Genomic DNA, 12,760 nt, shown 5'->3' on the forward strand with positions numbered 1-12,760 from the left:
AAAGAGCACACACCGCTCTTGCCATCGAACGATGCAAAGCCAATAACTAGCTAACCTACGGAGGCGCCAGGAGGGGGGCACCACCATTCAGGATTTGTGTCGCTGGCTGCCACCAAAGGGATCAAACAGGGCAAACATGATCTGACTCCGCCGCCGCAAAGGGCCCCTACCCTACCACCCGGGTTCGACGGGTGCCGCACCGGCGGCCGACGGAGTGATTCACCCTAGAATCCAAATCAGAGTGCCCCGACTGCCAAAGGAGAGGCACAAGGGACAGACCCACATGAAACGGAGAACCGACCACCAAAACACCGTCATTGGCAGCAGCACGGCAAAACACCGAACGAGAGTTATTGGACGCAGACGCTGAAACCTCAGAGAAGGCCAAAAGGATGCGACACCATGCCCCTGGTCAAGGATAGGAATCGCCACGCCGAAGGCCTACCGCCGGCATGGAGGCAGGGACCCCAATCCCCTCGAACCAGCGGCTAGAACCCTCCGCACCTGGACCAGAGAAGGATGCCGTTGATGAAATCAGGCCACCACATGCCGCCCTCGAACCACACCCAACTCCACCACCACTCGAGTCATCCCCGGACGACACCCTCAGGAAGGAACACGCCACCAAAATGCCGTTGTTGCCAGGAAAAGGGGACCTGAGGCTTTCACCTGAGCTCTTGGACGAGATGGGAGGAGGAGGAGTCCGACCGAAGCCTCCAACAAGGTAAACGACGCACAAAGGCGTCGCCTTCGGTGTGGCCGCCGCGTCGGCCAGGGGTTTCCCCCGGATCTGCCCCAAGCACCAGATCTGCGCACCCGACACCGAGATCCAGCGACCAGAGCCGCCAGAGGCTGAGATCAGCGCGAATCGGAGTAGATCGAGGTTGAAGACGCCACTTCTTCAGGGCGCAAACGACTGGCGAGGAGTCGCCGCAGCAGCCGTCGCCTGCCGCCTCCGCGCCGCCCTCACGGTCAGGGAAGCGGCACACCTGCACCCGCCGACGCCACCCGCCGCACAGGCCACGTCGCGCGCCGCCGTCTGGGGCTGCCGCCCCGGAAGCCGAGGCCCTCCACACAGGGTGAAGCCGCCGAGATCCCCGCCGCCATCTTCATCAGAGCCGCGCGGGCTCGCCGAGGTGCTCCTCTGGCGGCGGCGGAGGGGGGGAAGGGAGGGGAGGGGGCTAAAGTGTGGCGGCTAGGGTAGGCCCCCGAGTCGCCTCGGAGGAGACGACCGGGGGGGGGGGGGGGGGGGGGGGCTAGGGCGAGGTCATCAAGAAGACAAATACTAGTTAGCACTCACAACAAAGATGACAAGGCTTAACATCTCAGATACATGCACATCCTTGCCGTTGCAGGACTTAGGAGAACCAAACCACACAAAACTTCAACAGCCCTCCATCCAACATATAAGTACACACCAAAGGACCTGTCAAACCTAGCCTAGCTACAACTACAAACTAGTAGAACAAAGGAATAACAGAACACCCATGTAGGGTCACACGTCAGTCATGGTAGCAGAGGAGCATGGCGACGCATTGCCGGATGATGCAGAGCCTGGCCGTATGTCGCCTCAGCATCCTGCTGATCCCTCCTCCTCCCGATTCTGCCCCCTTGTGCTTGCCGCCATGGCTCTTCTTAACCTTGTTCATCCTTGCTGAGCAGGACGGTGATGGTTGAGCTAGGCAGCTAGCTAGGCGGTGAGAAGGAAGGAGGTCTCCTGCGCTGCACATCCACTGCTGCTATACTACGTGGATCTGCCTCTGCTATGGCATTGCCATGCTCATATAGGAAGGACGTCATGGCCAAATGGCACAAAACGACAGATTACTCTCTCACATGATCCTTACATCTTTGCCTACTTGCATGTATAAAAACCCGACGAGACATTGTAATAGGGTGCAGCAGATTCTATGACGCTCCAGCTGGGGACAATCGCCTAGAAAGCTGGGAAGTTGCTACGCTGCAGTTAAAGACCAAGGATAACTAAACGGGTCGTCCTGTGCAGTTTCTGCAAAAGTTTTCAGAAAGAATTGTTCTTGCAAAACACAATACAGACGCAGAACACTCATAAATATGTACATATACCCACCCTTATGAACTCATACAGGCACATGCTATCCCTATGAGCACTGAGAGAATGAGCCGGCAAATTTTCAGAATTCACGAAGTTATCATAGGCGTCTTGCTATATATCAACGGGTACATTGGTTACCACTGAAAAAATAAACCCGCTAATCCTAAAATAAATAAATCTAAGAAAATGCGAGCACTAATGTCATGTCTAGGACTTAAACCTGACCAAATAAGTTGCGCTAAGATCGCAATCCACACATGATGGTTAGGTAGGGTGAGTTATTTAACTACAAATGCATGACAAAAGAATGGTCATCTTTGGATATGATCACACGGCGGGTTAAGGCAGTAACATGCCATTCCTAACCGATCCATGGTGCTTCAGTGTTTGCAAGTCATTACGATGCTATACTAAGCTGATACCAATTACACCCGACCTTTGCAATAATATATTGTTAAGAACGAGTCAAGGCGTTGAGGATGCATACAACCATATCATTAAGAGAAAAGGGAACAGTAAAATAAAAGGGGATGACACCAAAATGCCTTAGGAAATGGTCAACAACACACAACAATAAGCATAAGCATCTTCCACTATCCTTAATAGCAAAAGGACCGCAAAAGTGATCAACGGCACACGACATCAGAAAGACCATGATTAAGGTCTCCTAAAAGCGAACGCCATCAGAAAGAGAACGACATGCAAAGGTTGTCGTCGCTGTACGTAGCTAACCATGAAAAGGGTTTTCACCTCGAAGAACAAGTCGAGCAAGTTCCAAGCAAAGCCTTCAACCAGGAAAATGACGTGTAAACACCATATTACCAGGTAGTACAAGTACAACTACCTAAGGTCAGAATTAGGGTTTTCACCATAGAGCTCAAGACCTGGTACCCGGCGTCGTCGACGAGCACCCCTAAACCAAGTCACGTGTGTTGCAGCCTTTGGTGACAACTGCTCACGCTCAATCGCTCACAACCGTGGTGTGAACGCCACCATCGATCCAAGAAATGAAACCACACGGATCATGGATGTAAGGTCATCCGCGCCGCCAAAAGCCGACGAGCCACGAGGGGACATCATGCAGCTCCCCACCAGCCTCGCCAAGGCAGCCGGCGGCAGATGTGGACTCGCAGCCACCATGCGGACAGCAGAGCGGCGCACTCTAGAAAGCCAACATGACCTTACATGACCGTGCTCTGCATCTGCCAGTTGCATCCACTCCATTATTACAATTTGTCCCCATTTTAGAGGTTAGCATAGGGCCCTTGATTTTGCAGGTTTCATACTTGGGCTTTGCAACAACTGGCCAAACTTTAGAGCTACTAGTCAAAGTACAGCAGCTAGCACAAAAATTCTCACTGAAGCTGTCCCCCAGGCTATATATAGATTACAACGTACAGTGGGCTGAACTTGGACGTGAATCTTGGGGGTGCAGCAATTACAGCAGGATAAGTGTTTCTTACGCAGCATCCAATGACGCCTTAAACGCGGGTTGCACCGACCTTTGGACTAATAAAAGGAACAGCATGTTTGAGGCCAAGCCAATTTGGACTAAACTAAGGCGACCAACGGATTAATCATAGCGTTCTGCAGGCTTGTTTCAGGTCGAGGCATCTATTAAGGCCATCCTGTGCAAGACGGATTTCTGAACTGTGGTTGCAACAAAACAGGGATTGCCAGTTTTTGAGTTAATTGCACAAAACCATCACATTTGGGGCTTCGTTTGCAGAAAACTACCTGGTCGCGAATTATTTGCAAAAATCACCGCGCATTCAGTAATCCTTTTGCAAAAAGCACTGATCGAGTGATTTAGCTCTTTTAATCACTTTCTGACAAGTGGGGCCGGATTGTGGAGAGCTAACTTGGCAAAACATTTATATATACCCCTTAAATCTAGAATAACAAAAGCAATCAAGCCCCTCCCCCTCCCTCCTCTAATGGCAGCCGCGCCAGGAACCGCGCTACGTTCTCCCTCCATCCTAGGGCGCCGGGGAGCGGGGGCGGCAAGTGGTGGGCATTTTCTTGGGCGTCGGTATCCAAGGGTGGGCGTCGCTGCTGGGGTGGTCGGGCCAGCCCGACCACATCGACTCCTAGACGGCGCCGGAGAAGGAGCGGACTGCAGGCGCAGGGAGTAGGAGTGGGGGCGGCAAGTTTGCAGAAGCGGCGCCGGCATTGCGCCGCGGCTGCTGCTGTTGGACAGAGGCACTGACATGGGCGAGGCGGCACATCGGGGCACGACGCTGCACCTCGCTACCATGTGTGGGCACCCGGATGTCCTTACAATCCTCCTCATCCAGCCGGGGTTGCGGGATGCCGGTGAGGCAGGATGCGGGGGCTGACAGAGCGGAGAGGAAGAGGATGGCCGTGACCGCGGCGTCGGTCAACCCTGCCGCCGTTTGCCTGGATCCACGTTGTGGCGTGTGCTAGAGGAGGACTAGGTGGCGCGGCTCGGCGTGTGGAGGCTCGTGGGCACCGCCGACAGTGCGCTACTGGCCCTCGTGGTTGCGAAGATGGCCAGCGCGTGCGGGGACATCTTTGGCACCGTCGCATGGCTCGCCAGCTGGTGTGCCCACCTGCTGCTACGCCTGAGGAAGGAGGTGCTGTCCGCAGGGGGAGGGGGAGGGGGAGGGGCTTGATTGCTTTTATTTTTTAGATCTAAGGGGGTGTTTGTAAATGTTTTGCCAAGTCAGCTCCTGATAATCCGGCCCCACTTGTCAAAAAGTGATTAAACGAGCTAAATCACTCGATCAGTGCTTTTTGCAAAAAAGATTACTGAATGCGCGGTGATTTTTAAAAAAATTAGCGACCAGGTAGTTTTCCGCAAACGAAGCCCCAAATGTGGTGGTTTTGTGCAATTAGCTCCCAGTTTTTGGCCTATCTCCCCGACATTTTTTTTCCATATCTCTGAACTTGTCTGATAGTGATGATACTTTTACACTGTTTGACTCAATATTGCATGAGCTGCGGTGTAGGAGAGGTGCAATAAACGAGCTTTAGCAAAAAAAAAAAAAATGACACTTTGAAATGTTATCTGGTCGCATCATGCTCATCATCTAAAGCATTGTATCTTGCAAACAAGTCTCTCGAAAGTTGTTATTGCTAAGAGCTAACTAACCATGCTCATCCTGTGATGCTGGTTTATGGTATGGAGACCATAAAACTACAATACTTGACCGACATTTTTGCGCAGTTCATGCAGATACATCATCGCACATTTCTGTCTGGTCGATTCTGTATACTGAATTTCCTTTCGGTTTCTGAAGACGGACACCGCCAACGCTTGATGGCTGCCGCTGCCACCTTAATACAATTGTCAAGCAATATGTTTAGGTGGCTAAATAGTAATAGTCTTTTTTGAGGGTAGGCTTAAGTCTATTGAAGCCCCCTTAGTAGAATCGCCACTGGCTGCGGGAGCTGTGAAGGTAGCGGTGCCGCGGTTTTCACATCTGTGGTTTGCAGGAAACCGCCCAGAATTCAGAGCTTACTGGTCCTAGTACAGCAACTAGCACCATGATCAGCAGTAATTGAGCTGTTCCAAGCAATAATTTACATGGACGGCCTGAACCTGGACGTTAAGCCTGAAGAAAGCACAGCAAGTGGTCACAGGATTAGCATATTCTTACACGGCCTCCAATGGCGGGGTAAACGGGGTCTCACCGACATTTGGACTAATAAAAGAACAACCGAGCCAATTTGCACTAAACTAAAGTGGCTCCTCGAACAGTTAAAAAAACAGGCCATTAAGCTTGTTTCAGTTTGAGTCAAGGAGGTTAAGTGCATGCATGTCATGTATACCTTCTTGGGAGCAACATTTCACCAAATTATTGTAGTTGCTATGCACAAACCTGGATGTTTCATGGATAAATTATTAATTATCAGCTTGCCTGGTCGTCCAATAATATAGTACCGTGAGCAATACTTATGATAACGGCACCGGGTGAGATCTGAGGGGACTCTACCTGCTATGAGCTTTGCGTAGACAAAATATCAAGACCAAAAGAATTGCAACATGTATGCAATATTTCAAGCACGTTGAAGCTTCTCATTTCTAAGTGTGAGGTTAATATCAGAAATAAATCCTCTTGGCAGACAAAAATATGTGAATTTTCCCTGAAATAATAAAGTAAATCTGCCGCGAAATATCAAGCTAAAACATGGGTCTGTTTGGTTTTCTGCCCATACTAGCCCTGCCATAACAATTGGCTGCCTATCAAAAGAGAAAGGTGTGACAGCTCCCGGGTGCCTAGACACCCTCTATGAACAGTAAAAGAAAAAGAAAAAAGAAAACGAAATCTGAAACCTTGCAACATCAAAGATGATCAAACTTTGTAGGTTCTTGTAAGTTTTCATGCCAAAATATCATGCAGAGAAAGGTTTTTTGGCATGAAAACTTGCAAGCGCCTACAAAGTTTGATCATCTTTTATGTTGCAAAGTTTTACATTTTTTTTAATTTTACTGTTCATCGAGGGTGCCTAGGCACCCGGGAGCTGAAAAACCACTCTCCTATCAAAATATTGGTCATTGTTTGGTTTGCAGTCAAAAATTTAGTTATCAATAGGTGTCCACCCCTTCCTCTCACACATTTTTGCCAAATAGTTGGCCAAACGAGGGTGAGGAAAATCCCCGCAAAAAAAACGAGGGTGAGGAATTATGTGGCAAAAAAGTTTGCAAGCTAAGAGCATCTCCAGCCGTTGGCCCCCTAGGGTGCGCGTAAAATCGCCGCCTGGGGGTGAGCCGGCACAAAAAATGGGCCTGGGGCGAGTTGGTCCCCAGCCGCCGGCTCCAGGGCCGCCCCCAGGCGCGTTTAAAAATTAAAAATGTATAGCAAATTTCGGCACAGTTCGGCGAAGTTCGGCTAAACACGACAAATTTCGGCCAACTTGGGCATATATTTCGACAAAGTTCGCCGATTTTCATTACATAGCAAATATATAATAAACTAATCTAAAAGAAATTGGCTGAACACCGAGTAGTCGCCGTCGTCGCCGCCATCCTCGTCGTCGGCCTTCTCCTCCTTGACGCGGGCGCCCCTACTGGACCCGGCGTCGCCATGGCGGACTGGTGGCGGCGGCGGCGCGTCGTCGTCGTCGCTGTCGTCGATGACGACGACTCCTCCTTCGTCGCGGCCCCGGCGGCGCTCCGCGAAGCGCTGCAGGGCGGCGCACTGGCGCTCCCTCGCCATCTTGAGGGAGTCCTGGCGTGCCCATTCAAGGGCCGCGTCGTCGTCGCGCTCGACCTCGCCGTGCTCCGTCTTCACGGCGGCGAGCCCCGGCTCTGCCTTCACCGGCGCGAGCCCCGGCTCCGTCTTTGGCTTGACGAAGCGCGGAGGAGGAGCCGACGAGGAGGCGCGCCGGCCGCCCTCGTTGATGACGATGCCGGCGCTGCGAGTGCGCCGGCCGAGCGGCGTCTCCGCCGCGGGCTCGGCCTTGACGCCGAGCAGCGCCGGAGTGCCGGAGGAGTGCGAGGAAGAGCGCGAGGAGGAGGAAGAAGAGGAGGAGCCGAACCTCCTTGGCGCCCATGGCCTGTCGCGTCGGTGGTGCGCCGGGGCGGCCGCCCTCGCCGGGGGGTACGCCAACGGCGGGTCGTTGCCGCCCTCGAGGTGCGTCAGCACGCCCTCGAGTGTGCGGCCGGGGACGCCCCACCACAGGTGGCGCCCCTCGCTGTTCTTCAGGCCGCCGACCACCGGCGCGCCGTTGGTGGACGCCATCCGCTGCTGCTGACGGCGCTCGAAGTACGCCGCCCAAGCCGCGTGGTTGTCGGCGGCGTACTGGGGGAGGGAGAGTTGGGCGTCGGTGAGGGAGGCGCACACGACGTCGACCTCGTCGGCGAAGTAGGAGGGTTTGGCCACGGCGTCGGGCAACGGGGGAATGGGCACTCCCCCGTTGCTGAGCCTCCAGCCCGTCGGCCCGGCGCGCATGTCCGGCGACGCCGGGATGTTCGCCTGGAATAGGAGTCAGGACTCCTGTTCGCGGAGCGTGCGGCGGCTGAAGCCGTTGGCCGCCGCCTCGTCTCCGGGGAAACGCTCGGCCATCGGGGAGGGGAGGGAGAGGGAGGGGCTGGGCGGCGGCGCTCGGGAGAGGGAGAGGGAAGGCTCGGCGGCGGCGCTCAGGAGAGGTATAGCTCGGCGGCGAGGGCTGGGCTGGTGTGGCCACAGGCGAGCGAGGCCACCGGCTTATATAGGCGCGCCGCGCCTGTGTGTACGCGTGCGAGGGAGGGGAGGCGTCGGCGCGCCGTCCCGTGACGCGCCGCCCTTGAGGAATCAATGGCAAGGCTGACCGGCGGCGGCGGCCTTGCCATTGATTCTCCGCGGGAACCGAGGCGTTTGGGGAAGGCAAGGCGTGGTGTCGCTGACGCGGTTGGCCCGCGGCTTTTTCGCGCCAAAACCACTCGCCCCGGCGCCCCCGGGCGCCCCCAAGCGCGCCGGGTTCGGCCTGGGTCCGCCGGCGCTGATTTCGGCCCAGGCCGGCGAAAATCGGGCTCCTGGGGACGCGACTGGGCCGTTTTTTCAGCGCCGGCGCGAAAAAATCGCCTGGAGAGGCCTTCCTGGGGCGCGGCTGGAGATGCTCTAACTATTTCAAATATTTTGTAAGGACAATGTGGGCACTAACCAAACACACCCGTGACAACGCTGCCTATTTTCCGAGTAAAGTTATCGGTGTGAGGGAAATGTTACTACCATCTTTAGAAATCATAATCACTACTTTTATTATTTTGTTCTATGTACAACTATTTGAATTTTTGAACGAAGATACATACTAATCTTGCCAAGTGCACCCCGAGATATATGCGACAAATTCATTCCCAGAATGCACGCCTTTGAGATGGCCTTGCATGAGAAATTAATCGTTCCAACAACTGATCCAACCAAATGAGGCAAGAACATTCCGGAAGGGCGTATATATGCATTATTAGCAATTAGCTAACTACTCATGGGATATGCGGCATGAGAAACAGCCATGCCTAGCCTAGCCTAGCTACAAACAAGAGAGGACCAAACGAAGAACAGAACACCCATGTAGGGTCAGTAATGAAACGCTGCCATGGCAAGCAAAACGAGCTGCGGACAATCTCCCCCCTAAGCCAGCTGCAGCCGCTTTACTTCACCTCGATGATCTTGATCCTCTCGTGGAGCAGCTGAGGACGAACGCGCTCAAATGCCTTGGTGAAGATATCCGCGAACTGAACGTCGGTGTCGATGAATTTGACGGTGATCGTGCCATCCTCGATACAACTTCTGATGTAGTGTATGTCTCGTTGTTGCAAAGGAGGGATTTCTTAGTGGGTGTAAGCCATTTGTAGCTAATTTATTACTCCCTCCGTCTGAATTACTTGACGTGTAATGGATGTATATCTAGACCTAGGTTTAGATACATTCATTTCATGTCAAGTAATTCTGGACCGAGGTAGTAGTAGTGTAGTCATGTGAGATTTTATCTGTATAGGGTTGTTGAGCCATCGAAGACGGGACTTTTTGGATAGGATTAGGGTCCATGGTTGTTGACTCGTCGAGGATGAGGTTTTTAGGTTAGGATCTAGGGTTGTCGAGTCATCGAAGGCAAGGCTTTTAGGTTAGTGCTAAGGTCTACGGTGCCGAGTCGTTGATGGGGAGCCTTTTAGGGTAGGGGTAGGGTCTAGGGGCTTGTCACAAATTGATCACAACAAAAATCCAACATATATGTCACAAATTGTTCATATCAACAATCCAACAAATATGTCAATAGTTCATCACAGCACAACAACATATATACATATATCAGAAAACCATCACATTGTAACTTGTTCATCAGAGCAACATAGTTAATCCAAAGCTGCTTTCCCCAGTTTTTTTTCGCTTTTATGTAGTAATTTTCTGGCTGGTTAACGACTTTGTTAATTCAAAGCCGGTCTTATTTCGAGTTTTCATTCTTTAAAAAATAAAAATTGTTGCGAGTTTCTTGGACGTTGTTACAGCAACTAACTATGTTCAGACTTGTGCTACTGGTCTATGTCTGGAGACCAGAAAACACACAACACTAGATTGACATGTTTTTCACATTTCTCTGCTTGGTCGATTTTGTAAACTGGATTCCCCATTCGGTTCCAAAGACAGCGCCGACACTCGACGCCCCACCGCTGTGGAGGTAGTGGTACCGCGGTTTTCACATCCGTGGTTTGCAGCAAACCGCCCGGACTTCAGAGCCACTGGTCCAAGTAAATAGCAACTAGCACCTTGATTAGCACCAGTTAAGCTGTTCCAAGCCATAATTTACATGAATGATCTGAACCTGGACTTGAGTCCAGAAGAAATTACATGGCAAGTGGGGTCGCAGGATAAAAGCATTTCTTACGCAGCCTCCAATGGCGGGTTAAACGGGGCCTCTGGGCTGATTAAAGAACAAGAGAGCCATCTTGCACTAAACCCAAAGTGCCTCCTTGAGATTCAAGTTGAGGCGAGTATACCCAGCAACATCTCACCAAACAATACTGCAAGTACTGTACGTACGTACCTTGAAGCTTCTCGTTTCTTTGGTCCAGTGCTGCTCCGTTTACCAGAAATTTAAAGCTGGCTATTTCCTAGACAAACTCAGAACAAAGATGGCAAGGAGCTGTGTGTAGATAGTCGCTCAGTGTGTCTGCATACTGGGCAGAAGATAAAATGAGTCTTTCAATGTCTAAGTGTGAGGTTACCATCAGAAATAGAAATTTTCTGCGGAAAAAAACATGTTCAAATTTTGCCCTGAAATGGTGGCCTTTCCCTGAAATATTAATTAGGTGCCAATTTCCTGAGTAACTTTGCAAATTCATTCCGAAAATGCACTCCTTTGAGATGGCCTTGTGTGTGAAATCGTCCCAACAACTGACCTAATCGAGCGAAATAAGAACACCCCAAAAGGACGCATGTATGGCGTTAGCAATCAGAGACTCACAGGTCACAATTATGGTACAATTGGACGATGCCAAGAGATAATCTTTTGCTCAGCACTTTCATAATAATTGTTTTTTCTTTTTCTCTTTTCTGAGAACCTTCCATTACTGATGGAGCAAATTCAGAACAAAGATGGCAAGACCAAACATCTCAGATACTACATGCACATCCTTGCCGTTGCAGGACTTAGTATAACCATGGCACCACACAAAACTTCAACATCCGAACTAACCGTCAGCGAAATCTATCTAAACATAAACTACCCTATGCACACATACACACAACAGAGAATCTGTCTAAGCCTAGCTAGCCTAGCTACAAACGAGAGAGGATCAAACGAAGAACAGGACACCAATGTAGGGTCAGTCATGGCAGCAGAGGAGCATGACAACGCATCGCCGGATGATGTAGAGCCTGGCCTTGTGTTGCCTCAGCATCCTGCTGATCCCTCCTCCTCCTGCTGACCCCGTGTGCTTGCCGCCATGGCTCTTCACCTTGTTCATCCTGGCTGAACAAGAAGGTGGTGGTTGAGCTAGCTGGTGAGCTGGAAGAAAGGCTCCCTGCTCCGCTCTTCCACTGCTGCTATACTGGATTGCTCTGCCTCTGCTTTGGCATTGCCATGCTTATATAGGAAGGGTACGGCATGGCCAAATGGCAAATGGCACAAAAGACAAACTACTCTGGCATCATCCTCACATCTTTTCCTACTTGCAAGTATAAAAAGCTTACGAGATGTTGGGGGCACCTGTAGCAGGAAGTGTGGAGGCACATGCAGCAGCCTCTCTCAAGGTGCGGCAGATTCCGATGACACTTTAGGGGACAATCGCCTGGAAAACTGGGAAGTTGGCTTCACTGCAGTTCAAGACCAAGGACAAGTAGACAGCTCCTCTTGTACATTTTATGAAAATAATCCACGCGACTAATGGTGGAGGTGCGGGTGCAAGCTCTCACTGTTGCGCACTGGCGACGCGCTCGGCAGCGTGATGGCACAACTAAGGTGGTCAAATATGCGTGTGGGCAATTCTAGTGAGGGTTCATTTTTTTTCTAAACCGCTAGTGAGGGTTTAGGGTTACCGAATGCCACCACAATTGGGTTTCACTACAGAAATAACCGGCATCCACGTAATTTTTCTCAGAAACTCTAGTGAGGCAGTAAGCACATTTTAACGGTGATTCTAGCCAGTTCGCCCCATGTGTCATGCTGCGTAGCATAGGGCGTGTGCCGCATGCTGCGCGGTTACAACTGTTACCTAGCTCGATCGGAAGCTACTGTTTCATTTCACACATCTCCCACCTCACCTTTGTCTTGCTTTCTCCCCCCCCCTCCCCCGCCCGCTCTCGCGCTCGGCGATGGTAGCGGCGGGACTTAATCGCCAAAGGAGGGACCACTGGCTAGGGAAATGACTACAAGGTGGATGACTAACTTAGGACTCGGGAGCGCAATCTTCCCCGGACAACCACGTCTGCGGTCTCCGGTGCATGCGAAGGCAGCAACTCTCGCACGTGCGGTGGTGGCCAATCTTACGCAAGGCCATCGCTGGGCCTCCCACTTCGATGGCGTCGAGTGAGTCCTCCTCCTTTGTCCTTCTCAGCTAGCAATTTCCCCTCTGATTTAGGAATCCAGGGTTCCATTTGAGGGTTTAGGGTTTAAGGCAAATTAGTAATCAAGAATCAGGGTTTCTATGCCATTTGGTATTAGGGGTTTGTATAATTAGGGTTTGTGCATCAATTTGGTAATTCAGGGTTTCTTAGAATTTTGTTATTTATCATGTAAGTCACT

The sequence above is a fragment of the Triticum aestivum genome, chromosome 3D, assembly GCF_018294505.1.
Source record: "Triticum aestivum cultivar Chinese Spring chromosome 3D, IWGSC CS RefSeq v2.1, whole genome shotgun sequence".
NCBI lineage: Eukaryota > Viridiplantae > Streptophyta > Magnoliopsida > Poales > Poaceae > Triticum > Triticum aestivum.